The following is a 27,988-nucleotide window of genomic DNA, read 5'->3' as shown; positions in this document are numbered from 1 at the left end:
CTTGACTGCAACGGGTTACACTTCTGAAAGTGGGATTTTATTTTCTATTGTTAAAGTAGCTTTTATTTATTTTTTAAATATATAAAATAAGTTTCTTTTTTTTTGTCCTAAAAATTAAGGTCCTTCATGGAATGGACTGGACAACGGGTTGGAGAGAGATGCTGAAAAGGAGTGAGCTACTGGTATCAGGTAGACACTTGAGACTGTGTTGGCGTCTCCTGTCTGGAGGGGAGATAGAAGGGTAGAGAGGGTTAGAAACTGGCAAAACCGTCACAAAAGGAGAGACTGGAAAGAGGGAGCAGGCTGACTCATTAGGGCAAGAGTAAATGGGAGTATGTAGTAAGGTGTATATAAGTTTATATGTGAGAGACTGACTTGATTTATAAACTTTCACTTAAAGCACAATAAAAATTATAAAAAAAAAAAAAAATTTAGATCCTTGCTATAATTGCTTTTAAGAGACAGTTTTGATGGTCCTGGATAGAATGGGAGAAAAATGCAGAACAAAACCCAAATTCCTTAAAAAAAAAAAAAAAAAAAGCCAGGCTTCTGGACTGGTAGAGACTTGAGGAGCCCCCGAGACAATGTCCCTGGAATGCCCTTTAAACTTGGAACTCAAACCATTCCCTGAGGTCACCTTTCAGCCAAAGGACAGGCTCATATAATATATAATATTACCCATGAGTACTGTGCTCCTCTAAATAATCACCTAAATGAAACCAATTGGTTAACATTTACCATAGACCAAAGATGAGAAGGTAAGGGGGGCAGGGAAGCTAGATTAGTGGAAACGGAACAACCAACATGGAAATAATGAGAATGCGGACACATTGCGAAAAATGTAACTTATGTCACTGAACAATGTGTATTTAAAAATTGTTACATGTGAACTTAATTTGCTGTGTAAACCTTCACCCAAAACACAATAAAATAGTTTTTAAAAAGAGAGAATTTGGGGTAGGAAAAAAACACTCTTGTAAATTCTGCATTTTAAACAAACACTGCTGGGTGATTCTGATGCATGCTATGGATTAAGAAGAACTGAGCAGGTGGGCTCATTAAGTGCCTCACAAGACAGCCATGAGAAGACATCAACATTTCCTTCAAGGTGCCAGACCAAACCAAAACCCAGTGCGATCAAGTCGATTCCAACTCCTAGCGACCCTACAGGAGAGCGTAGAACTGCCCCATAGAGTTCCCAAGGAGTGCCTGGCGGATTCGAACTGCCGACCCTTTGGTTAGCAGCCGTAGCACTTAACCACTACGCCACCAGGGTTTCTGCCAAGGTGCCAAGTATCTCTCCACTAAAGCCCATATCAATGAGTTTGAGATAAAGCAATTCTATATAAAAGAATCTCCTGATATCTGAATTTTATAAAGTGAGTCCTTAATTGCTGGTTTGAAGTCCAAGAAAAACTGTAAATGCAACTTTTTTTTAGATTTGTACTCAAGGCTTTTCCTAGAATACACATCCCTTCATCTTCCCTATTCCAAAAAAAAAAAAAGTTTTTAAAAAAATATTTCTCTCTCAAGGAGCTGTGGTGGCACAGTGGTTAAGCACTTGGCTGGTAACGAGAAGGCCGGTGGATAAAACCCACCAGCTGCTCTGTGGGAGAAAGATGTGGCAGTCTGCTTCCGTAAAGATCCACAGCCTTGGAAACCCTATGGGGCAGTTCTATTCCACCCTATAGGGTTGATATGAGTTGGAATTGACTCAATGGCAACTTTTTTTGTCTGTGTGTTTGTTTGTTTGTTTCACAAGCTTCTCTACAAATCTCTTGATCCTTCCCCATCTGGAATGAGAACATAGCAAGTTACGTGGCTTTGGCAGATGGAGCTGTATAGAACAGAAGCCTTACCCTGGATTCGATCGTGCATCTTATTTCCCAGCATGAGCACCTGACTCAGCCTTGGAAGTGTGCAGAAGACTATGGACCTTCATCTTGCCCTAGTCTACCTCTCCCCACTTCCAGTCCTACCACTTATCCTTTCTCCTAGTCTAAATTGATTGTTCCACAAAGTTGACCTCTATAAAGATATAAGAGATTGATTACAAACACACTGTGCTTATTACAAGCTGTTGCTAACTACTAAGCCACGCTCCTGTCGTCCACTTCCACCCCCTAAAAGGGCCTTATTAGGCTAGGACAAATTCCAGCACATGGAAACTATAGGAAAATATGGAATAGAAGCAAGAAGTAACTTCAGGAGCCAAGTCTCCTTTGGCCTGGTATGTGCCCTGCTCTCAACAACTTCAGACTGGCCATTTCTTGGGCATGTGCTTTGGGCTTGCCTCTTGATTTTCCCACCTTTTCTGCATGAACTTACACCATTTCTGACTGCTTAAAGATCCGTTTGATAGTTCTCAGATTGCCCTGGCTTCTGTCCTCCAAGCTTCCCAGCAAGCTTTGAGCTGCAAGCTGCGAGCTGCTCCCTTGCTGACTCTAGCATGACCTGGCTCTTTTTCTGATGAAAGGTAGGTCCCCTTTGACTCTCAGCATCATCTGATGGAGAATAATGCAACAACCAGGGCCACTTACCAATGAGCAGCAGTAGTCGTCATCAAAAGCTTTGAGGTAGGGGAATAACATAGTCGGAGCTTTTTGGGGGCAATATTTTTAAAAATCTGGCCATAGTGAAATACAGACTTGTCCCTAAGATCTGTGAGATAAAGGTATGAGTACAAATGGAAGCTCACACACCACACTAAAAGTTATAAATCAAACTAATAAACTTAAAATATGCTCGATTTTTATACTGGCAAATACACCCTTATACGAACATGGAAGGGCGGGCTCAAACATGGAATTCTTGAACTTCTCAGAGTTCCATGCTGGAATATGGAATGAGAAGAGCTGGTCCCTGGTCTCTGGCCCATCCTGCCCCCCCTTCTCTTCTCAACCCAGGCTCTGTCCCACATAACAGGTGTCCTCGAGCATACTCATGTGAACATGTTCAAGTTCCATCCACATTTTCTTTCCCACTTCACCATGTCTCTCCATGACAAACTTATTGGGGACCCTTCAGGCCTAGGAGTAAGTACTTTAGTGGCATGGTCTGTCCTTAGGAAATGAACCTGAAGAAGAGACTGACACAGACCCAGGAAGTAGGCTCTGGAAGGAGAACATCCCATTGACCCTGTGGATTCCTCACCCAGTGGAGTAGCACAGCCAAAGTGGGCCAGGGTAGGTGCCTCTGAAGCACGAGACCCAAGGCAGAGGCCCCTTTTGCCCAGGTCTAGGGGCAGGATTGATGAAACAAGATAGCTTGGATGGAGGATACAACCAACAGTAAGTAAGTCACTGAAGAGTTCTTGAAGGTCTCAGGTAAGATGGTGGCCCAGGAAAGGAGAAGGGATAAAAAAGAGATATTAAGAAAGCAGATGTAAGTTGACATGTCAAGAGACAGAGACTGGTGCCTCAGGGAACCCTGCCTGGCTTCATGGGGCTTCCCAGGTCCTGAGTTCAGTTCATCCAAGGTCCAGCCGCATTTCTCCATTGAGCTCTGTAGACACCTTATAGCATGAACCTCTTTTTGTCTAAAATAGTTGGGGTGGGTTTCCGTTACTTGAATAAAAATGAAGCCTTGACTAAGACACTGCTAGATGGGTGTCAAAAGAAACGAAATGTTGCCCAGAGAGAGAGAGAGAATGAGAAAGGAAAAGAGGGGAGGAAAGGGGAGGACAGTAGTGGAGAAGAGGAGAGAAAAAGGCTAAAGACAGAGGCTTGGGGGAAGATATAAAATTTAGGATGCAGAAAAAGAAAAAAAAAAAAAACAGAGAAAGAGTTGTTATAGAAGTAGTGGGAGAACTAGAAGGTGAGCATTTAAGAAAAAGGGGTTGGTCAGTTGGAAGATGAGGCCTGAAAAAAGGCCACTGGATTGGTGACTAAAAGGTTACTGGTGACCTTCAGGAAAGCACAGCTAGAGACAAATGCTGGCAAATGGACACACTCAGCTGTGATTGGAAGACTGACCTGACACAGCTGTTCACACATGGCTGATGTCTTTCCACTTCCCCTATGTTGGCGGTGGGTACAACTGCCCTGCCTGTTGTACCACCTCCTTCCACTGAGCATGCTGATGAACCTGGCACCCTATGGACCAAGGCAGGTTTGAGTGGGTCAGAGAACAGGGGATGAGGAGCCAAGATCCTGATCGAGCCATGATATCAGTAAATATCTTCAGGAAGGAGTCATTGTAAAAGCCAACCAAGAACCTTGGCTCTGGGGATCCTCAGTCTTCACCTGAAGCTCACGGAATTCCCCCTTCCTCTTATTCTGCATCACGTTGGAATAGTCAGGAACAAATGCCAGCCTGGGTACCAGCCTGGGCTGCGCTGGCTGCCGGCCAAGGCAAGCCAACTTCCCATCTTGTCTCAAGGTGTGTGTGTCTGTCAATGTGTGCCTGTTTTGGGCTGGAGTAGGGGCCTCCCCCACAGGGTCTTTCTCCCAAGTCTCAGCAATTCTAGGGTAACAACAAACAAAGGAATAAAAAGAACTTTTTATTTAAGGCAGCACATCTACTGCTTCCTGTTAATATAGCTGACAACGGGAGAACCCAGACTTCAGGCCTGTGGAGTGTTTTCAGGGAAGCAGATTGCTTAGAGCTGGAGAAAATGAGCAGGCAGGGCAGCCTATGCCTGGCTTCTCCACTGTAACTTGCTGGAAGATAGTCACAGAAGAAAGAATTTAGGAAGTCTGAGGAATTCTCGTCAAGACAGGCCACCACTCAGATTGGCATCCACTCCTTGAGACCCCTCTCCACCCCATCTCACCCCACCCCTCAACTACCATTCCAACGTGAGCAATTCAGTGGGCCCTCACAGCCTCTGCAAGGGGTGAAAGAGAGGACAGGGTCCACTGCCTGGTCTTTCTTCCAAAGTTTATGAAAATGGAACTTTGTCAGCAACTTCTCCCCCATCCCCTGACTCAGCAGGGTACACTGTCAGCATCTCCAGGCTTCCACCCCACCCCCAAACATAAAGTTTTCCACAGAGAAATAAAAACAACTGCTTATTGGAAAAATGGGAGAGCCCTGACTTTTCCATTGATTTTTTGCCCTTATTTAATTCAAGTATCTGCAGCCCCTGGATGTTCAGAGTCTCCTTTTAACTGTCTTTGTGTGGCCATTCCCTGTGATCCTTCTTCTCTTATCAAGAGATAGATTTTTTTTTTTTTTTAACTTACAGGCAAAATTTGCTTTTCTTCTCTGAAAAATAGGAGGGAGTTTACTACATACATAATATTTACACGGATATCACGCCATCTTCTTAACTGCCTTGTGGAACAGGTATTGTTGTTATTGTCATAGCATAAAAGAGGAATACAGGCAGTCCCCGGGTTACAAACATCCAACTTACATACAACACGTAGTTATGAACCAACACTCCCACCCCAAAGCCTATTACAGGTATCTCTTGCTTTTCAAAAGTTTGCTTTACACCACTTTGCTTTTATGAAAGACCTGCATTAGTACCTGTTTTTGCTAACCAAAAGAAATCTGAAGAGGGTTTATCACTTTTGTGAAAAACGGAAATAACGTTTAACACTTGTATTGCAGCAAGCCGTTAAAGAGGCAGTGGGCACCCCAAGCATCGAGGGAGGGTGGAGTCACCAAGCTCCTTCCCTGGGAACTACACTCAGCATTTCAGCATCAAGCCTCCATAGCTTTGAACTGTGTCCCTGAGCATCCGTGCTTTAACTCAGTTTATTTCGTGCATCCGTTAGTAAGATGTGTCCTAAGGTATCAGAAAAGCCTAAGAGATCTCCTAAGGGTTTTTTATGTGTTATTTGGTATGCATTGGTAGGTTATTTTTGGACCTGGGGATCCTCGAAAATTTTTCCCATGTAAATTAATGGTAATTGCTTCTTCATTCATAAGAATGCTGTACTTTTGGATAGTGAGGGAAACCTGTATATTAAAAATTTGAGGTACATACAATGGTTCGTAATAACAAATGAGTGTTACTTTGAGATGTACCACAAAACATTATTATTTTTATTATTGTTGTATTATTATGTTAAAGATGTGCTAGTGTACCTGGAAGTGTTTCTTTAATGTTTTTTATACATAGAAAGGTACATTACATACTAAGACAAACATTTGACTAACTGATGTCAGATACCAACTGTGCCTGTTTCGACTTATGTACAAATTCAACTTAAAGACAGACTTGGGCATAAAAACTCATTAGTAATCCAGGGACTGGCTGTAGATGTTCTGAAGGGTCCAGTGACCTGCCCAAGGCTGCTGAGTCAGTAAGTCCTGGAACTGAAGACTGAACACCTGCCTTCTGACTTCTTCTGACTTCTGGCTAAAGTCTGTGTCAAGCTAACAAATCCAAGGTTGGGGGGGCTGGCTCAGGGGAGCCTGGTCTAGGAATCAAATCTCAGAGACGTAGCTTTCTCTCTTTTTAAAGGAGCCTAGATATAAGGAGTAGAAAGACACGTACTTCAAAGAGAGAAGGAAATATACTGGCCCTTAGAGCAATGGCTTTAAACTTTCTTAATCGTGACACATAGTATAAAATACATTCTATATCTTGACTCAGAACATCACACAAATACATATATATGTATGTGTGTATTTGTGTGTGTGTCACTGAACAAAAAGTTTTATCAAGAGTGATACACTCTGATATATTTTATTTTACTCTAGTGCATTCTCTCCCCCACCCGTTTAATGATGGTTTGAGCCACAAAATTGATTCATTACCCTCAAACAGATCTTGACCTGTAGTTTGAAAATCACTGCCTTAGAACATAAACTTTGACTTCAGGGAAGAGCTTTTATATTACTTTTATTTAAACAGCCAAGTGGTATAGTACCCACACATAACACGTGTTCAGGAAATACCTGCTGAGCTTCTGGACTTATAAGGAACCAATAATCCACACATTAAAATATTTGTTCTGGAAACTCTCCAGTTTGCTCTATGTGGAAAAGACAATCTTAGTTCCAAATTCCAACAAACGAATCACTCACATACACAAAACTATAAATTGATTTCTCTTGTGAATGAAGACTTGAAATTCTAGAATAAAATACTAGCAAATAGATTGCATTTAGCAAACATGAGTTGCATGTCCCCTGTGTGCACCCCTAGGAGCTAGAGACACAGAGACAGATTAGACCTTGTCACTGCCCTCAAGAAGCTGGAGTGTGGTAGGAGGCTGAGAAGTAAAGTCAGAATTACAACGCAGCGTGACGAGGGTGGCTATGAGTCGGAATCAACTCAACGGCAGTGGGTTTTTTTTTTTTTGGTTATGATGATGGTGGAACCCCTGGGCAGTGCAAACTGTTAAGCATAGAACTACTAGCTGAAAGATTGGCAGTTCAAACCTACCCACAGGCACCTCAGGAGACTGGCCTAGCGACCTGCTTCTGAAAGGTTACAGCCTTGAAAACCCTATGGGGCAGTTCTATTCTACATACGTGGGGTTGTGTGAGTTGGGATCAATTCAACAGCAACTAACAACAACATGGTGAAGGTAGCACAGGCTTCCATGGGAACGGAGGAGAATTATCTACCCAGCCTAGAGGAGACAATGATAGTTTCCCCAGAGAGACCCTGAGCCTATACTTGAAAGATAAATAGTAAGTAGATGGGATGATAAATGGAGGAAGGCTATCTCAGGCAAAGGAAATAGCACATGCAAAGCTGCGGTAGTTAAGCTGATTGTCTTCCCTATAGCCAATCCCCATATTCCTTGGGTGGCAGTGTCCCAAATTTTCTGTGGGGAAAACCAGAGTCCACCCCTACTCGGTTTAATTCCAGTGGAAATCCTGATTGACATAAGCCAGTCATGATGGTCCCAGACTCCTTGCCAGGAATGGACGTAAGGCCCAGTTACGGGCTTAGAAATGAGCATAAGACCCAGGGACTGCTTAATTGAAGGGACAATCTGGAAGGGGGTTTCAGGAAAGGTATTTTTGTTCATAAAAAGGGACTCGTGGTAAGAAACAACCTTTCTCCTTCTGCTGGATGCTGTATTGTCTCAATGTGATGCCTGGCTCTGATACAATCATCTTGTGACCATTAGGTAATCTAGCTGGAAAGTGGTAAATCAGAAAGGTAGAAAACCTATGTGAGTAGCTGAATTAACCAACCCTGGTTAGCACGGCTGCTAACTGAGAGGTTTATGGTTCAAGTCCACCCAGAGGTGCCCAAAAGAAAGGCCTGGCATTCTATTTTCCAAAAATCAGCCATTGAAAACCCTATGGAGCACAATTCTCCTCTGACACACATGGGGTCACCATGAGTTAGAATCAACTCAGTGCCAACTGATTGGTTGAGAGCTACTCTATCCCAAACCAAACAAACCAAACCTGTTGCTGTAGAATCAATTCCGACTATAGCAACCCTATAGGACAGAGTAGAACTGCCCCGTAAGGTTTCCAAGGAGCAGATGGTGCATTCGAACTGCTGACCTTTTGATTAGCAGATGAGCTCTTAACCACTATACCACCAGAGCTCTGCTCTATCTCTCCCAGGACATGATATTACATAAGATAATAGATTTTTCTTATTATTAAAGTCAACTGTGTCAGGATTTTATGTTACTTGAAGTCAAAATTATTCTAAACTGATGTAATCGCTATAGCGATATGTAAGACATTTTCTAAGCCCTGCATCCCAGAAACTTGAAAGCATGTGAGGCTGGAAAAGTAGCAAAGGCCAGATCATACTGTGCTACAAACGTTAGTTTCAATATGAGATATAAATGGCTGTGGAACATGTGAAACACTCGACCGCACTCTTACAGAGAAATGCACTTTAAAAGTACAATGAGACACCATTTTTTACCAACTGGCAAAGACCAGGAAGCTTGATAATATCCAACAATGTTGAGAGTACGAGTAAACCAGCACACCCATTTTCAATGGCAGGAGTGTAAATGGTATAAATCTGTGGAAGACAATTTGGTATTAACTTTCAAAATTAAAAATGCACTTGACCCAACAATTCCACTTGTAGGTATTTCAAGCTTAAAAATGCATTTCACCCACATGACAACTAAGAGCCCAAGAGACAGAAAGGGCCACATGAACCAGAGACCTACATCATCCTGAGACCAGAAGAACTAGTTGGTGCCCGGCCACAATCGATGACTGCCCTGACAGGGAGCTCAGCAGAGGACCCCTGAGGGAGCAGGAGAGCAGTGGGATGCAGACCCCAAATTCTCATAAGAAGACCAAACTTAATGGTCTGACTGAGACTGGAGGAATCCCGGCGGTCATGCTCTCCAGACCTTCTGTTGACACAGGACAGGAACCATCCCTGAAGACAACTCATCAGACATGAAAGGGACTGGTCAGCGGGTGGGAGAGAGACGCTGATGAAGAGTGAGCTAATTATATCAGGTGTACACTTGAGATTGTGTTGGCAACTCTTGTCTGGAGGGGGGATGGGAGGATAGAGAGAGAGGGAAGCCGGCAAAATTGTCAAGAAAGGAGAGACTGAAAGGGCTGACTCAAGACGGGGAGAGTAAGTGGGAGTAGGGAGTGAGATGTATGTAAACTTATATGTGACAGACTGATTGGATTTGTAAACGTTCACTTGAAGCTTAATAAAAGTTATTATAAAAAAAAAAAAAAATGCATTTGACCCAACAATTCCACTTCTAGGTATTTATCCTGTAAATACACTTCCATGTGTGCAAAATGACATGCACAAGGAAACTAGTCACAGCATTGTTTGTAAAAGCAAATGGACCAAAAAAAAACTCAATTGTCCAACAGCAGGAGACCAATAAACAAATTACGTTATATTCATATTGAATTCTATGCAGTCATTGAAAAGAATGAAATAATTCTAAATGCACTGATATGGAAATACATCAAATAAATATTGCTGAATTAGAAAATCAATATGTAGAATAGTACAGAATGGTATGCTGCTATTTGTATGTGAGAGGAAGTGTTGGGGGAAGAATATTTCACAATGCATGAACCATGCCTGGAATGATACACAAGAAATTGATCACATCAGCTTTCCTAAGGAAGGGAATTAAGTGGATGGAAGTCAGGGGACAAAGGGAGAATGACTTCCATTGTATACCTCCTTGTACCTCCTGAATTGTGTGCCCTGTGCATATATTAACTATTTACAATGATTCATTAATAGAAGGGGAATTAATCCCAGTAATGAAGGAACAGTTTAACTGAAGAATGTTATAACATATTAAACTTCAGTTGATAGAGGAATCATATGATTATTTTCAAGAATGTAGAAAAGGGTGGTGTAAACAGTTAAGTGCGCAACTACCGGGTTTGAACCTACTCAGAGGAGCCTAGGAAGACAGGCCTGATGATCTGCTTCTGAAAGTTCACAGCCTAGAAAACTCTATGGAGCATAGTTCTACTCTGCACACATGGGGCATCTATGAGTCAGAGTCAACTTGATGGCAAATAACAACAACATTCATTCATTTAAAAATGTTAATAGAAATAGAATTTATCTTTTTTAATACAATAAAGAGCGAGCTAGAAGCGCTCACTCGTCTATGACAAGAAATTTGAAAGACGGCTACCTGGCCAACTGACTGTGCCCATTCCCAAGAAAAGTGATCCAACAGAATGTAGAAATTATCAAACAATATCACATGCAAGTAAAATTTTGCTGAAGATCATTCAAAAACAGTAGCAGTAGTACATCAACAGGGAACTGCCAGAAATTCAAGGTGGACTCAGAAGAGGACGCGGAACCAGAGATATCATTGTTGGTATCAGATGGATCCTGGCTGAAGCAGAGAATACCAGAAAGATGTTTACCTGTGTTTTATTGACTATGCAAAGGCATTCGACTGTGTGGATCATAGCGAATTATGGATAACATTACGGAGAAAGAGAATTATAGCACACTTAATTGTGTTCAAGCAGAACCTGTACATAGACCAAGAGACAGTTGTTCAAACAGAACAAGGGGATACTGCATGGTTTCAAGTCAGGAAAGATGTGTGTCAGGGTTGTATCCTTTCATCATAGTTACTTAATCTGTATGCTGAGCAAATAATCTGAGAAACTGAACTATATAAAGAAGAATGCAGCATCAGGATTGGAGGAAGACTCATTAGCAACCTGCAATATGTAGATGACACAGCCTTGCTTGCTAAAAGCAAAGAGGACTTGAAGCATTTGCTAATGAAGATCAAAGACCACAGCCTTCAGTATGGATTACACTTCAGCGTAAAGAAAACAAGAATCCTCACCACTGGACCAATAAACAACATCATGATAAATGGAGAAAAGATTGAAGTTGTAAGAATTTCATTTTACTTGGATCCACGATCAACCTCCATGGAAGCAGCAGTCAAGAAACCAAACCATGCATTGCATTGGGCAAATCTGCTGCAAAAGACCTCTTTAAAGTGTTAAAAAGCAAAGACATCATTTTGAGGACTAAGGTACACCTGACCCAAGCCATGGTATTTTCTAAGACCTCATATGCATGCAAAAGCTGGGCAACGAATAAGGAAGACTGAAGAAAAATTGATGCCTTTGAATTACGGTGTTGGTGAACAATACTGGATATACTATCTGCTGCCAGAAGAACGAATAAATCTGTCTTGGAAGAATGCTCCTTAGAAGCAAGGATGACGAGACTTTGTCTCATGTACTTTGGACGTGTTATACGGAGGGACCAGTCCCTGGAGAAAGGACATTGTGCGTGGTAGAGGATCAACAAAAAAGAGGAGGACCCTCAAGGAGATGGATTGACACAGTGGTTGCAACAATGGGCTGAAACATAGCAGTGATCGTGAGAATGGCACAGGGCCCAGAGCATTTCCTTCTGTTGTACATAGGGTCGCTAAGAGTTGGTACCAACTTGATGACGCCTGACAACAAATATGGACATCATATTGAAGGTGATTTTGTGGAAGCTGTTGTCAGTTTTTAGAGATCGCAGTGGGATGCCTCCCAAGAAACTGGATATACAGTTGATCTCAAAATTAAACTAGCAAGATCCTCACACCACAAACATCATTAGCCATAAAGGGGCAAATCTAAAAAAAAAAAAAAGATCTAGAGACTGTAAATTTGTGACTGAAGAGATTGTGAAGAGCCAGTATTCCAATCCAGGTGCTCTGGGAGTACTTTCAGGGACACAGAAGAAGAATGCAACAGTAGTGCTGTAAAAAGAAACCTGAACCCTAATTAGAAACAGACCCAGGGCACTCAAAAGAATTAGTTAGCCAGGCTAACGTGCCAGTGTCCCCTAAATATGGCTAAGGGCAAGGAGTCTCTTTGCTGAGCAGACTCCCATATGTACTTCCAGCTTTAGAAGGCTGTAGGCTACCTTAGGTAAGTAAGTGACACTTTGAGATTAGCTTACCCCTTGGTCTGATTCCATGCTTCCTACCAATATCCTTTTAATCTGGCTGCCTTTGAGGCCCATCTAAAGAAAGAAAATAAGATGGTCAGACTGACTTGAGCATTCTGATCCACTCAAAGATCGTATTTTAATTGAAAATTGCTAAACTCTGTGTCCCATTGAAGCTCCAGAGCATGCCCTCTCCCCACTCCAGGGCCAGTTAAAAACCCAGTTGTAACTGCATTGCGGGCAGTTTATTACAGGTATGCCTGTTATAAAAGCCTTCCTTTTTTGTTGTACTTTAGATGAAGGTTTACAAAACAAACTAGTTTCTCATTAAACAGTAAGTACATATTTTATGACATTGGTTAAAAACCCCACGACATGTCAACACTCTCCCTTCTTGACCTCGGGTTTCCTATTACCAGCTTTCCTGTCCCCTCCTGCCTTTTGGTCCTTGCTCCTGGGCTGTTGTGCCCCTTTAATCTCATTTTGTTTTATTGGCCTGTCTAATCTTTGGCTGAAGGGTGAACCTCAGAAGTGACTTCATTACTGAACTAACAGGGTGTCCGGGGGCCACACTCTTGGGGTTTCTCCAGTCTCTGTCAGGCCAGTAAGTTGAGTCTTTTTTTTGTGTGAGTTAGAATTTTGTGCTACATGTTTCTCCAGCTCTGTCCGGGACCCTCTGTTGTGATCCCTGTCAGAGCAGTCAGCGTTGGTAGGTGGGCACCATCTAGCTGTACTGGACTCAGTTGGGTGGAGGCTGTGGTAGATGTGGTCCAGTAGTCCTTTGAATTAATCTTTGTCTTGTATGTTTAGTTTTCTTCATTCTTCCTGGCTCCTGAAGGGGTGAGACCAGTGGAGTATCTTAGATGGCCACTCACAGGCTTGTAAAAACCTTTTTTATAAAGGAAACTACAAAACCTTCCACATTGTCTAAAAAGATGTAAATGAATGGGAAAATATAACATGTTCCTAGATGGAAAGTCTAAATATTATATAACTATCCATTTCCTGCTATTTAAGTAATAGATTTAGCAGAATATTAGTAAAAATCTCAGATGTCTTTAAACATATGATGAAAAAAAAGTAAAAGGAAATTCTAAATGGATAAGTAGAAAATGTATTGCAGGATGGGAGTGAACAAGGGTGAATAAGATCTACCAAAAGAAAAACTTAAAAACAACAAAAATAAGAGTGCAGTCTTGGTGTAAGACTAAAAAACTAGACAGATAGATTTCTGGAATATAATGGAAAGATCAGAAATAGACCCTAATTTGCATAAGAATTTTAATACATGATGAAGATATCACAATACAATGGAATAAAAGGACTTTTCAATAAATGGTAGATGGATAATTGATTAGCAGTTTGGGAGGGGAGATAAGAATTTAGACCCACTCACACTATGCATTAAAATTAAATTCATTTTATTTGAAGCCTTTAATACTTTTAAAACCATGAAGGCCAGAAGAAAATAAACCAAAAAGTCTGTTGCTTTGGAGTTGATTCTGACTCATAGCAACCCTATAGGACAAAGTAGAACTGCTCCAAGGAGCGGCTGGTGGATTTGAACTGCCGACCTTTTGGCTAGCAGTCAAGCTCCTAACCACTGTGCCACCAGGGCTCCCCGGAAGAAAATAGAATCTAATATTTATCAAAATACTAATGGTTAAGAGCTCGGCTGTTAACCAAAAGGTCAGCAGTTCAAATCTACCAGCTGCTCCTTGGAAACCCAATGGGGCAGTTCTACTTTGTCCTATAGGGTCGCTGTGAGTCAGAATCCACTCAACAGCAACGGGTTAACTGGTTAGTAGGAAGATGAATCTATACATAGAAACAATATTATTACAGAGAAAAGATCTAAGTATCAGACTTCACAAATGTTTTAAAAAGAAACTTTTGCATGTCAAAAACTACCAAAATAAAGGACAAATAACATACTAGAAAATATATACACAACAAATACGACCAAAAAGGATTAATATCAGTATTAAGAACTCACAGATTGTTAAGAATCTCATTAAGACTTCAGCTGATAATTGGACAAAGGCTATTAACAAAACAGTTGACAAAATAACAAATATTAATAAACAAGGAAAATATTCAATTTTACTAGCTATCAAAGAAAAGCGTATTAAAAGAAATGTGTTTTTTTTTTAATTAAATTAATTAAATTTATTCTTTCACTAAATTAAAGCCCCAAAATGAAAATGCCAATTCCCAACTTTGGAGACTATAATATTAACACCTGTGTTCATTGTGGGTAGTATAAATTGATGCAACCCATTAGGAAAGTAACTGTTGTTGCGTGCCATCAAGCCTATTTTAATTATAGTGACTCTATAGGACAGAGTAGAACTACCCTGTAGGATTTTCTAGACTGTCATCTTTATGGGTGCAGACTGCCAGGTCTTTCTCCAGAGGAGCTTCTGGTGGGTTCAAACTGTCAACCCTTTGGTTAGCAGCCAAACATTAAATCATTGTGCAACCAGGACATACCTGAAGCAAAAAGCACGTCATTTTAATAGGCAAAAAAGACTCTAGGTGGGAAGACACACCAAAAGCAAATACATTGAGATAAGAAACCTCAAAGCATATGCACAGCAGAGTTGTTGTTGGTAGAGGCCATAGAGTTGGTTCTGACCCATAGCAACCCTATGTACAACAGAACGAAACACTGCCCGGTCCTGGGCCATCCTCACAATTGCTGTTATACTTGAGCCCATTGTTGCAGCTACTGTATCAATCTACCTCACTGAGGGTCTTCCTCTTTTTTGCTGACCCTCTACTGTACCAAGCATGAGGTCCTTCTCTAGGGACTTATCCCCCCTGATAACATGTCCAAAGTATGTGAGACGTAGTCGCACCATCCTCCCTTCTAAGGAGCATTCTGGTTGTATTTCTTCCAAGACAGATTTTTTCATTCTTTTAGCAGTCCATGAGTAGAGGCTGCTAAAACCTGCTAAGAAAAGAAGGGGATTGGGATTGGGGATGGGTTGTGGAAAGACGAAATGGTCTCAGAATAAACTAAGAACTTTTACACACCACAAAATCCTACTAGGTTTTCAAAGTTCAGATCAAATCTTGGGTCTTTCATTAATTCTTCTCTGGCTATCTTAATCAGAAGTGACCACTCCCACTTATGAACTTAAAACTTTGCATTTAAGCCAAAAATTTTGGAATCATTCCTACATTTCCTGTTTATATTATAATCCCATATCTTATCCATCTTGCCAATTTTACCTCAATATATTCAGAATCCAACCTCTTATCACCACCCTCCCTCCTATCACTCTAGTCCAAGCCACCATCATTCACTCCGGGATTGTTGCAATAGCTCTCCTCACTGGCCTCAAGCCTCTGCTCTTGCACCCCTAGAGTCTATTCTCACACAGTATGATCCTTCCAAATGTAAGTCAGATCATGTCACTCCTTTGCACAAAACCCTCCAGTGGCTTCAAAATAAATCCAAAGTCCTTACCATGGCCTCCATGATTCACCCCCATCACCTCTCTGAACTCTTCTCCTACCTACTACCTCTTGCTCACTGCCTTCCAGCCGAGTGGCCTTGTCCTTCTTAGAACACACCTAACACACTCTCTCCTCAAGGCCTTTGCACTTGCTATTCACCCTGCTTGGAAAATTCTTCCTCCAGATACTCAGATGACTTGCTCCCTCTCTCCCTTCAGATTTCTACTCAAATGTTACCTTAACCAAGAGGCCTTGCCTGACCTCATACCTAAAAAACCACCCTTCCTCGACCCTATCAGTCTCCACCTTCCTTTCTCTGCTTCATTTTCCTTCAAAGAACTTGTCACAAGTTAATGTATTATGTATTTATTTATTTACACTCTGTCTTGTCACATTAGAATACAAGATCCTTGAAGCCAAGAGTTTTATCTGTTTTGTTCACTGGTTTAGCCTCAGTGCTTACAATAAAATCTGGCATGTAATAATAGGTGCTCAATCTATATTTGTTGAATAACTGTGTACTCCTTTAACGTCTGTTGTCTGTCGGGTTCATTTGACGTGGTCTCAAGCTGTTACCTTTGTGTGTGCACACATCCTGTCTCTTCAATGGGAACATAAGCTTCTTATGGGCCAGAGCTGAGTCTTAAAGTGCAGTGACTTGTACAAAGAGACACCCAGAAATTTATGTTGTTGGCAGATTGGGAGGGAAGATACACACAGCCATTCACATTTTATCTAATCTGTTCTTAGCAGGACCTTGAAATAATGAAGTAAGGGACAGGACAGCAGCTCTAGGAGAGGGTATGGAGTTTGAGACTCTGACCCAGGACAGGGCCCGATTTAAGCTCTTGAAGAAGAGGAGGAAAGCATCTCTCTGATACTGAAAGCAGAATGAAGGGCCACATTTCCCATCCCACAACTCCCCCCAGAACTGGTCTTTTCGAGTTTGTTTACAATCTAGCAGTTCTTTGCAACTAAATAGGGCCTCACTCTCATTAATTCGTGGCAGATATTAACACAGGCCTAGCAAGTCAAAGGGTGGCTCAAGCTCATTGCTCAAATATGGGAAGGGAACTCAGATTTACTCCAGGTTCCACCCCAGCCCCAGCCACTCCAACCTTCCAAATACTCTGTGGGGGGTTCCAAGAGGGGCATCTGAGGCCTGTTAGCCCATGCTCTTGTTTCTACACACAGTTCTCCCACACTAATTCTCACAGGAAGGCACAAGGGAAACACGCCGCTTTCAAATGTAGATAATATTACACTTTTGCCAGAGGAGAAAGGGACAAATGAGGAGGCTGAAAACTACTTTAAACAGAAGAACAAGATACCATTGAAAGCACGCTAAGCTGAAAAAGCAAATGCCAGGAATAACTGGTAGCATTGTTTGAAGCCAAGTCTGTGCAGAAGGGACCCAGGTGGGGGAGGCAGGAGTTGAGGTGGTCTAAGGTCGCAGAGCTAATGCCCCAAGAGGGCAGGGTGGGAGGAGACATATGTATTTTAAGCAACTTTAAAAAAGCTCGTTTCAGCATTCTGCAGGAAATGAAAAAGCAGATGGGTTGGTTGGGAACTTGTTTACATATTTGTTGGCCTCAGTACACTTTCCAGGTCAGAGTCAGGACTAGAAAACAGGGGTGTTTTAGGCAAGTATTGACAAGGTCTCCACTCTGAGAGAGTGGAGTACTTCTTAATTGGATCATCGGCCGATTGAGAAACAAGAATTTAGGCAGAAGGACCTTCATTCTCTCAGTCTAGGGCAGGACTGGCTAGAATAAACAGTGAGTTTAATATTCATTACTGTTACACTTGCCCCTTCTTAAGGGAACTAAGGGTTAATACACCTTCTGTCATTCACTTCACATCCTTCTGGGCAGAGAAGCAAGAGTAGAGGCCTGGATACAGGACGATGATGGAATGGTTCAGAGGTTTCTAGAGGTTTTTAGAGGCCTTGTTAAAACACAGATGACTGGGCATCCCCACTAAAGTTTCTACTCAGTAGAGCTGGGGTGGGGCCCAATGGCTACACATTAGAGTTACATGGAGATTAAAATACATATACTGATGGCTGGGCCCTACTCCCAAAGCTCCTGATATCGATTGGTCTGGGGTGTGACTCAGGCATTTTTTTAAAGATTCCCAGACATGTCTAAGGTACAACCACTGGTCTATTACTCTTTTACCTGCCTTCATCCTTACATCCCCAGTCTAATTTCAAGTTACGTTCATAACATAGGCCTCCAGGTGGTTAGGACCACAGGGGACTATGGGATACAAATTAGACATAAACCTATATTTCCGAAGAAGGGCTAAAAAAAATATTGCTCTCTGAGACAGAAGCTGTCTAAAATCTGTATATTGTTGTTTGGTGCCATCCAGTCAGTTCTGACTCACAACAACTTTACTTCCTTTACTACAATTTGACATTCACCAAACAATAACAAATTTGGTTTTCCAAACACCTGAAAGAGAGTTGTACAGATAGTAGATACAAGGCTCTGATATGTGCAAAGGTGCGCCCTCCCCTGTAAATCCACACATTGACATTCAGGTTTGTAAATTAGCCTCCATGAGTTAATTAATAGAAGTCTCCCGCATGAAGTTGCCAGATTTACCAAATAAAAATAGAAATATTGCGTGGGACATACTTATACTAAAAAATTATTCATTATTTATCTGAAATTCAAATGCAACTGGGTCCCCTATGTTTTTTTCTGTCGGTCCTACTAGAACCTGCTCACTGCCAGGTGGACTGATAAAATTGAAGTCCTGCATCTGCAAGGCCGAGGGCCAATCCCAGCCCTGAGACCACCTTCTCCAAGACAGTACCACCCACTCTCTCACATAAATTGTATTCATTCAAATCCTTCTCTTCATTTATACATAAAGTAAATAAACAACTTCCCTTATTAAGCTTCTCAAATCTGTTCCAAGACCAATTGTACAACTTGAACCATAAATACATGAAATTGAAAGTCACATCTTATTAGCATCCAAGAATGTAATTAACATTATCAATAACATCTCCTATTACGTTGTTAGATTAGTTGCTTCCCTGCAGTAGAAACTTAAATGTGGATTTCTATTAACTTTCATCAAAGAGGGCTTCTGTTCTTTGGTCTGAGTCTTATCTTCTGATATTTGCCTCAGTCACAACCCTAGGCTTTACCATTCATTGCACGCTGGGATTCCAGCCTTCAGACAAAAAAAAAAAAAAACTTGCACAAAAAAATCAATTAAGTAATCTCTGTAGTGCCACTTCATCTGTGCCTGGGGAAAATTAAGGCAGGACAATCACCACAGAAGTTGAGGAGCAGGTTTGGTTTATGACTCGGTGAGCTAAAAGGATTTCTTTGCTCTTTTTCTAAGCCTGCTCTCCTGAGTGCTAACCTATCGTAGGATGTCAGTATCTTATACTTGATTGTGGCTTCCCTTTGTCATCTTCTAAAAAGTTTCTGCTCATAGAAAGACAATATCGATTCTTTATTCCTAAACCAGAAGGAGCTAAGTTCAGGCTACTTGACTCGAGTCACCACCAAGTTCCTCCATTCTAGACATAAAGTACAATTTTTGTTAAGGAATTAAAGAGTCTTTCTGGTGAAATGTGCTTTAGGTCATTCCTCTGGGATTCTGGTTTTAATTCATTGCTTATATAGCTGCAGTAGTTTAGGGCGAACATCTGAGATAAATGAGTCATCTTGGTCCTTCTATTTCTTCTATTGCCTGTTATTTTTTAACTTAAACATTCCAGGAGCGAGGGTTAATATATCCTCCCAACATTGGCAATAGGCAAGTCATTCCGTAAAATATATTGGGAAATTAATGGACTTCCATTTGGGGAGAAGTAAACAAAAGTAGATAATATATATATGCCTGTTTATCTAGAGACACATAGTATTGGGAGCTGAAGAATGGTTAAACAATCTAAGCCAGGCTTGTTGTTAGGTTAAAAAGAAACCAACCAGCCAACCACAAGTTTGATTTTTCTCAAGCTGTCAGCTGAAACAGGGAGAGGTAAATGTTACACTGAGCCCAAAAGTGATTTAGATTTTTTTTTGAGGGGTGCTTTAAGGAGCTAAGAAGATGCTACCTTTGCTCCCATGTTCTTCACAAGTCAACCCTCTTTATGTGACAGGAAGGGCCGTTCCTGGCCTCTGGACTCTCAGGGGACTTGGGGAGGAATCTTTGTTTCCATCGTGACTAGGTTTTCGTGATTTGGCAAAACAAATGTAGTTAGGAAACCTCCTCACATTAATCACCTGGGTGGACTGGAGAACAGACAGGGCCAGAGGTAAGGTGCCGTGAGGCTTTAAGGTGTCTTCCTTTTTGGACATTTGACTGCAAACAGGATGGACTAAGTTATCATAAACCTCAGTGTTGACTCTTGCCCCTGTCCAAAGAGAAAACATTTCCCCTGGTTATTGCACAAAAGCATTATAAGAAACATCCAACCCATATCTGCACAAGTATAGTCCTCACACTACATATTTTGATAACACTAGTACTACTCTGGAAACTCTGGTGGTGTAGTGGTTAAGAGCTATGGCTGCTAACCAAAAGGTAGGCAGTTCGAATCCACCAGGCGCTCACTGGAAACTCTACGGGGCAGTTCTACTCAGTCCTATAAGGTCGCTATGAATCAGAATCGACTCGATGGCAATGGGTTTGAGGGGTTTGAGGGTTAATATAGTACTCTACAGTTTGCGAAGTGCTCTCGGATATGTAATCTTATTTAATCTAATTGCACAAGATGTACTACTCTCATGAACGAGCCAGAAAGAGTGGAGGTGCTGTGGTTCTCCAGAGCTTGTCTTGGTCAGGAAAATCCATCTTATGAAGAAATAGCAGTTTGTTTATAACTGAAAACTACAAATTGCAGGATAGTTTGTATAGTGTAAACCCATTTGTGCAAAAGAAGTATTTGTGTAGCTATGTATATAAACCAAAAAACAAAACCAAACCCATTGCCGTAGACTTGATTCTGACTCATAGCGACCCTATAGGACAGAGGAGAACTGCCCCACAGGATTTCCAAGGTGTGCCTGGTGGATTCAAACTGCCAATCTTTTGGTTAGCAACCGTAATGCTTAACTACCACACCACCAGGATTTCCATATATGTATATAAATAGCTTTATACGTGTATCTATACACATGAGTATATATGTTTATGTACATATTTATATATACATTTATTCATAGATTTATGTATACACATATGTAACAGATTGAATTCTGTTCTCCAAAAATACCTGTTGACTTGGCTAGGCCATGATTCCCAGTATTGTGTCATTGCCCACCATTTTTTCATCTGATGCAATTTTCCTATGTGTTGAAAATCTTATCTCTATAATGTTGATGAGATGGATTAGCAGCAATTATGATGATGAGATCTACAAGATTAGATTGTGTTTTAAGCCAATCTATTTTGAGATAAAAGAGAGAAACAAGCCACATAGTCAAAACAGCCTGGTACTGCTACAACAACAGATACTTAGACCAATGGAACAGAATTGAGAATCCAGACATAAATCCATCCACATATGAGCAGCTGATATTTTACAAAGGCCCCAAAACATTTAAATGGGGAACAGACTGTCTTTTTAACAAATGGTGCTGGCATAACTGGATATCCATCTGCAAAAAAATGAAACAAGACCCATACCTCACTCCGTGTACAAAAATGAGCTCAAAATGGATCAAAGACCTAAACATAAAATCTAAAATGATAAAGATCATGGAAGAAAAAATAGGGACAACGTTAGGAGCCCTAATACATGGCATAAATAGTACACAAAACATTACTAACAACGCAGAGGAAAAACTAGGTAACTGGGAGCTCCTAAGAATCAAACACCTATGCTCATCCAAAGACTTCACCAAAAGAGTAAAAAGACTACCTATGAACTGGGAAAAAGTTTTTAGCTAAAATCTACACAATACTGCAAAAACTTAACTACTAAGAGACAAATAACCCAATTAAAAAATGGGCAAAAGATATGAACAGACACTTCACTAAAGAAGACATCCAGGTAGCTAACATATACATGAGGAAATGCTCACAATCATCAGCCATTAGAGAAATGCAAATCAAAACTACAATGAGATTTCATCTCACTCCAACAAGGCTGGGATTAATCCAAAAAACACAAAACAATAAATGTTGGAGAGGCTGTGGAGAGATTGGAACACTTATACACTGCTGGTGGGACTGTCAAATGGTAAAACCACTTTGGAAATCGATTTGGCGCTTCCTTAAAAAGCTAGAAATAGAACTACCATACCATCCAGCAAACCTGCTCCTTGGAATATATCCTAGAGAAATAAGTGCCTTTATACCAACAGATATGCACACCAATGTTCATTGCAGCACTGTTTACAATAGCAAAAAGATGGGAGCAACCAAGGTGTCCATCAATGGATGAATGGGTGAATAAATCATGGTACAGTCACACAATGGAATACTACACATCGATAAAGAACAGTGAGGAATCTGTGAAACATTTCATAACATGGAGGAACCTGGAAGGCATTATGCTGAGTGAAATTAGTCAGTTGCAAAAGGACAAATATTGTATAAGACCACTATTATAAGAACTAGAGAAATGGCTTAAACAAAGAAGAAAATATTCTTTGATGGTTACGAGAAGGGGGAGGGAGGGAGAGTGGGAAAGGGATATTCACTCATTAGATAGTAGATAAGAACTACTTTAGGTGACAGGAAAGACATCACACAATACAGGCGAGGTCAGCACAACTGGACTAAACCAAAAGCAAATAAGTTTCCTGAATAAACTGAGTGCTTCGAAGGCCAGCGTAGCAGGGGCCGGGGTTTGGGGGCCATGGTTTCAGGGGACATCTAAGTCAATTGGCATAATAAACTCTATTAAGAATGTGCTCGCTTTGGCAGCACATATACTAAAATTGGAATGATACAGGGAAGATTAGCATGGCCCCTGCTCAAGGATAACATGCAAATTCGTGAAGCATTCCATATTTTTTTGTAAACTTTCACTTTAAAGCACAATAAAAATTATTTTTAAAAAAATCTATTAAGAAAACATTCTGCATCACACTTTGGAGAGTGGCATCTGGGGTCTTAAACTCTAGCAAGCAGCCATCTAAGACACATCAATTGGTCTCAACCTACCTGGATCAAAGAAGAAAGAAGAACACCAAGGACACAAGGTAATTACAAGCCCAAGAGACATAAAGGCCCACATAAACCAGAGACTACATCAGCCTGAGACCAGAAGAGCTAGATGGGGCCTGGCTACAACCAATGACTGCCCTGACAGGCAACACAACAGAGAACCCCTGAGGGAGCAGGAGAGCAGTGGGATGCAGACCCCAAACTCTCATAAAAAGACCAGACTTAATGCTCTGACTGAGACTAGAAGGACCCCCGTGGTCATGGCCCCCAGATCTTCTGTTGGCCCAGGACGGAAATCATTCCCAAAGCCAAATATTCAGACAGCGATTGGACTGGACAATGGGTTTGAGAGGGATGCTGGTGAGGACTGAGCTTCTCGGATCAGGTGGACACTTGAGATTACGTTGGCATCTCCTGCCTGGAGGGGAGATGAGAGGGTAGAGAGAGTTAGAAGCTAGTGAAATGGACATGAACAGAGACAGTGAGGGAGTGGGTGGTCTCATTAGGGGGAGAGCAACTAGGAGTATGTAACAAGGTGTACATAAGTTTTTGTGTGAGAGACTGACTTGATTTGTAAAATCAAGCACAATAAAAACTTTTTAAAAAAGAGAGAGAAGCAAGCAGGGAGACGTGGGGACCTCATACCACCAAGAAAGCAGTGCCAGGAGCAAAGTGTGTCCTTTGTACCCAGGGTTCCTGCATGGAGAAGCTCCTAGGGCAGGGAAAGATTGATGACAAGTACCTTCCTCCACAGCCAACAGGGAAAGCCTTCTCCTGGAGCTGACACCCCCTGAATTTGGACTTCTAGCCTACTAGACTGTGAGAGAATAAACTTCCATTTGTTAAAGCCATCCACTTGTGGTATTTCTGTCATAGCAGCACTGTATGACTAAGACAACATATATGCTTTATAATGAACATTATTGTTTTTCTAATTAAAATGTTGTAATAAGGTACAATTTAAGAAAAAAGCTAAGTGGTGTTAACATTTCTTTTTCCCACCCTCACTTTTTAAGGGAAGAGAGGAGGTGATTGTGTTTTTAAGAGCCTAGCCAATGCTGTATTTGGCAGACCTGCCTCAGAAGGAGAAAGGACTCTGATAGGAAGCTGAGAACTCTGCTCGAGGAGTTTTGTCCCCAGGGCACTGTACAGGCCCTGTGCTACCTCTGTTTCCTGTTGACAAGGGCTGGCATGACAGCTGTGTTGTTGAAGGACACCGTCTGCCCTTGAAAACAACTCAATCTCATCCATGGGCGGTCCAGCCCACATTCGAGTGAGAGAACAAAAAGGATAAAGCTGCACCCCTCCTATATCTGGCGAAATAAATCCCACAGCAATGGGCTTACACATGCTAAGTCTGAGAGAGAAAATGATGGCACATTCTGTACCAGTTTCCAAGGAGGCAATGTTGTTAGCAGCCTTCAAGTTGCCCCAGACTTACGGTGACTCCGCCCGTGCACAGTGAGGTCAGACTGTTGTGATCCACAGGGTTTTCATTGGCTGTTTTTTGGGGGAGTAATTTTTCTTTTTTAGATCATCAGGACTTTCTTCCTAGTGTGTCTTAGTCTGGAAGCTCCACTGAAACCTGTTCACCATCATAGCAACACTCAATCCTTCACTAACAGATGGGTGGTGGCTGTGCCTGAGGCTCACTGGCCAGGAACCCAACCCAGGTCTCCCACATGGAATATGAGAATTTTCTGAATCAGGCACTTCTAAGTTTGAATATCAACACTGCTCCTACTTACTATGCGTCCTTGGGTGTGATCTTAAGCTCTCTGGATGTGAGCTTCCCCATCTGTTAAATATAACCAATAATACCTGTATCATAGGATTATTTTATCTACACATCTAAGTGACACTCTACAGAAGGACGCTGAATATGCAGGCTGCTTATTGGAGCTAGGTTGCACACCAGGTGACCAATTAGATTTTGTTAGTAACCCACATTCACTGCCTTTGATCAAATTTCTGCCTTTTTGTATACATTGTAGGGTCACTCCCAGGCATTCAAAAGCATGAATAAATTGTGTGGATTTTATTTGCCACTGCTTGTCAGTTCTTTCACAAACAAAGCAACACACAGAAATTGTGCTTCTGTGAGTAAAAACCACATCCCTCTAAAACGAAAGGTGCTTTCAGAGACTAGCAGGGGAAGGATTCCCACAACTCCCCTCCACTTCCGTTGTCTAATTTAATCTCTATTTAAACTTCTCATTCCTAACTCACCCTTACACCTTCAAGGACCAAAATATTATACCTAGAGGAGTGGTCTTTAAAAAACTTTCCACGTCTTCCTAACCATCTGGGAATTTCCTTAGAAAAAAAAGAAGTTTTTTGTGCAATGAGATTCAACCTGCAAAACTTTGTGCAGTCTCTTTGGACCTCAATTTCCTCAGCTTACAAGAAAGAACTAAGGTTACAAAATTCTCTTCTAGTCCTAACATTCTATGTCTAAAATCCTCTCTCTCAAATCTTCTCCCCTCTATTCTCGTTCCACCACCTTAGTTAGGGCAACCACCAACTCTTACCTGGGTTGTGGCAACAGCCTTCAGCCTCGTTCCTCCCAAACCATTCTCCACATAGCTTGCGAAAGAATCTTTCTAAAATGCCTATCTGCCTCAAGTATTTTAGAGATAGCCTCCAAAATAAATTCATTATCTCCAAAATAAATTCCAATTTCTCAGCACAAGCCTCAAAATCTGTCCGCCTCTACAGCATCACTACACATATAACACTCTGAGCAAACAGAACTCCTTAAAATTCCCCTCTTGCCACCACACTTTGCATGTGCTATTCCCTTTGACTGGAATGTCCCTCCCCATGAATACTGCCACATCTGCCTGGCCAATTCTTCCCTCAAAGTTTAGCTCATGCACCATCTTCTCCAAAAGATGATTAGATGTCTCTCCTCTGGGTCCCGATAGAACCCCGTGAAAGAATGCTATCATAGTATTTATAGACAGTAGTAAAATTGTCATTTGCTAAACACAGGCTGGCTTTTTGTCCGGTAAAGGACTCAACACCAGAAGCATCACTGCTGCAGGTGAAACTCCTGAAAAGGGCAGGTGCACAGATGCCCTATTCTCCCCGGATCTTGCAGAGAGGCAGGTTGGATTGGGGTACAACTGCACATGCCACAGGGCTATGATCCTGGGGAGAGACCTCTTGTTGCTCTTCCTTTTCATAGGTCAGCTTGAGAGGGGTCTTGCAGCAGGGAAATAAATATTTTAGGATTCAGTCATTAAACAGTGTGAGTTTAGGAGCCCACTGCTTGGGGAAGTGCTGGGAAATACCCAGCTAGAAAGCTTGAGGTTCTCATGGTTCTTTAGGAAGCTGAGGTTTGGTACAGCCAGCCCCTCTTGCAAGGGTAATGGGGAGTAAGCTCATTGCCAGGCAACCCCAGGAAGGTCTCCTGGTACCATTCATTGGAAATCCTACTAGTCATGCCACACTTTCCACACATATCCCCCAAACCTAGCTGAGTAGCTAGAACATAAAAGGTACTCGATAAATAACTATAGCTAACACTTATTAAGTGCCTACTCTATGCAAGTAACTTGGCATATTTTATAACTAGTTCTTACAATGACTATGCAAGATAGATGTTATTAGTTCCATTTTATGGATGAGGAAACTGAGGCTAGAAAAGGCTAAGTAACTTGCCTAAGATCACATAGCTAGTAAATAGTAGAGCTAGAATCTGAGCCTAAATTCTAGATGACTCCAAAGCCCATGCTCTTTTCTCCAAGCCATGTACTATGTAGCATAAGGACCCCTGCTCCTCTGTGAGTAGGTACTCTTTGCTTCTTTTCCTATAACTTGAAAGTACTGCCACTGAAATGTCCTGCCGACTCTTCTACATTGTCACAAGCTAGTCTGGATTTTTTTCACCTATGCTCAGTCTAGTCTGCTTTTCACCTTCTGAACCCAGTGGGTACTTGAAAAGCAGAACTTGTCTGCTATTAGTAAAACTTAAAAAAAAAAAAAAAAAAAAACCCAGTGCCGTAGAGTCAGTTCCGACTCATAGCGACCCTATAGGACAGAGTGGAACTGCCCCATAGAGTTTCCAAGAAGCTCCTGGTGGATTCGAACTGCCGACCCTTTGGTTAGCAGCCATAGCACTTAACCACTATGCCACTAGGGTTTCCGGTAAAAGTCTAAGTAAGTAAAATAAAAAGTAAGTTAAAAGCAGGAACAACAAGGAGGCAAACAGACAGGAACAAAACCTGATTCCTTGGCAATGCCCTTAGGGACAGAATGACCCAAGGTCAGTCAAGCCTGGACCCTAAAGCTGGAAAGGCCTCCCACCTTTTCACTTAGCCAGATGCCCAGGGAACAACCCAGAACATAATGGCTCTGGCAGAAAAAAAAAAGGAAGCCGTTATATTCCCACAGGGAGTTGTAAGTCCCAACAGTCACCATCCTCCTCTCCCTCCTCCTCCTCAAAAGCATTTATTGAATAGTCTAATTATTAAACAAGGCAGGTGCAAAAGAAAGGTGGGAAACAAGAGGGCTGAATTTAGCTTCTTTAAAAGCCAGAGAAATGACTCAGTGTGCGTAACACTTCATTTGGAGAACAAAGTGGATGTTCCGGATCCAGCCAGGTGCATTGTTAAATCTGTAGGGGAGAGATAGGGAAACAGACCATTTTTTTTCCTTTCACTCACAAATACCATGAGCTCAGCTGAATTGCCAAGCCTCGAGAATAAATCCAGAGGATTTATGCTCACAACAAGAGCCAGAGAACTGACAGAATGACTGAAAATACATAACACCTGTTTAAGTCAATGTTTAGAATATTCTAAGTGTGAAGACATTATTATTAGCAAATTGACTAGACTATAAGCTCCATGAGGAAAGAAATTGTGTTGCATTTATTCTTTGCTCCTAGAGCCAAGCACATATGGATGCTAAATATGTATTTACTGGAATACTTTTGAAGGCAGAAGCTGGGTCTTGTACAACTTTGTATTCCAGTGCCCAGCACTAAATGAATGAATGAATGGGGGCATTAATGAGTGAGGAACTCAGAGTTTTGGATTTGCCTTT

General features: G+C 41.6%; 1 long non-coding RNA gene and 1 other non-coding gene across 2 annotated transcripts in view; one reads left to right on the top strand and one right to left on the bottom strand.

The window, feature by feature from the left end:
• The window catches only part of LOC126084714 (uncharacterized), a 48,163-nt gene that overhangs the window by 5,151 nt on the left and 15,024 nt on the right, over positions 1–27,988 (bottom strand). The gene's annotated exons all lie outside the window — the stretch shown is intronic.
• LOC126084893 (U6 spliceosomal RNA) lies at positions 22,678–22,784 on the top strand. Its single transcript, XR_007519124.1, has one exon. It is a non-coding gene; the product is annotated as a U6 spliceosomal RNA (small nuclear RNA).

The sequence above is a fragment of the Elephas maximus genome, chromosome 10, assembly GCF_024166365.1.
Source record: "Elephas maximus indicus isolate mEleMax1 chromosome 10, mEleMax1 primary haplotype, whole genome shotgun sequence".
NCBI lineage: Eukaryota > Metazoa > Chordata > Mammalia > Proboscidea > Elephantidae > Elephas > Elephas maximus.
The sequence above is the reverse complement of the archived record's forward strand: the minus strand, read 5'-3'. Positions and strand labels throughout refer to the sequence as shown.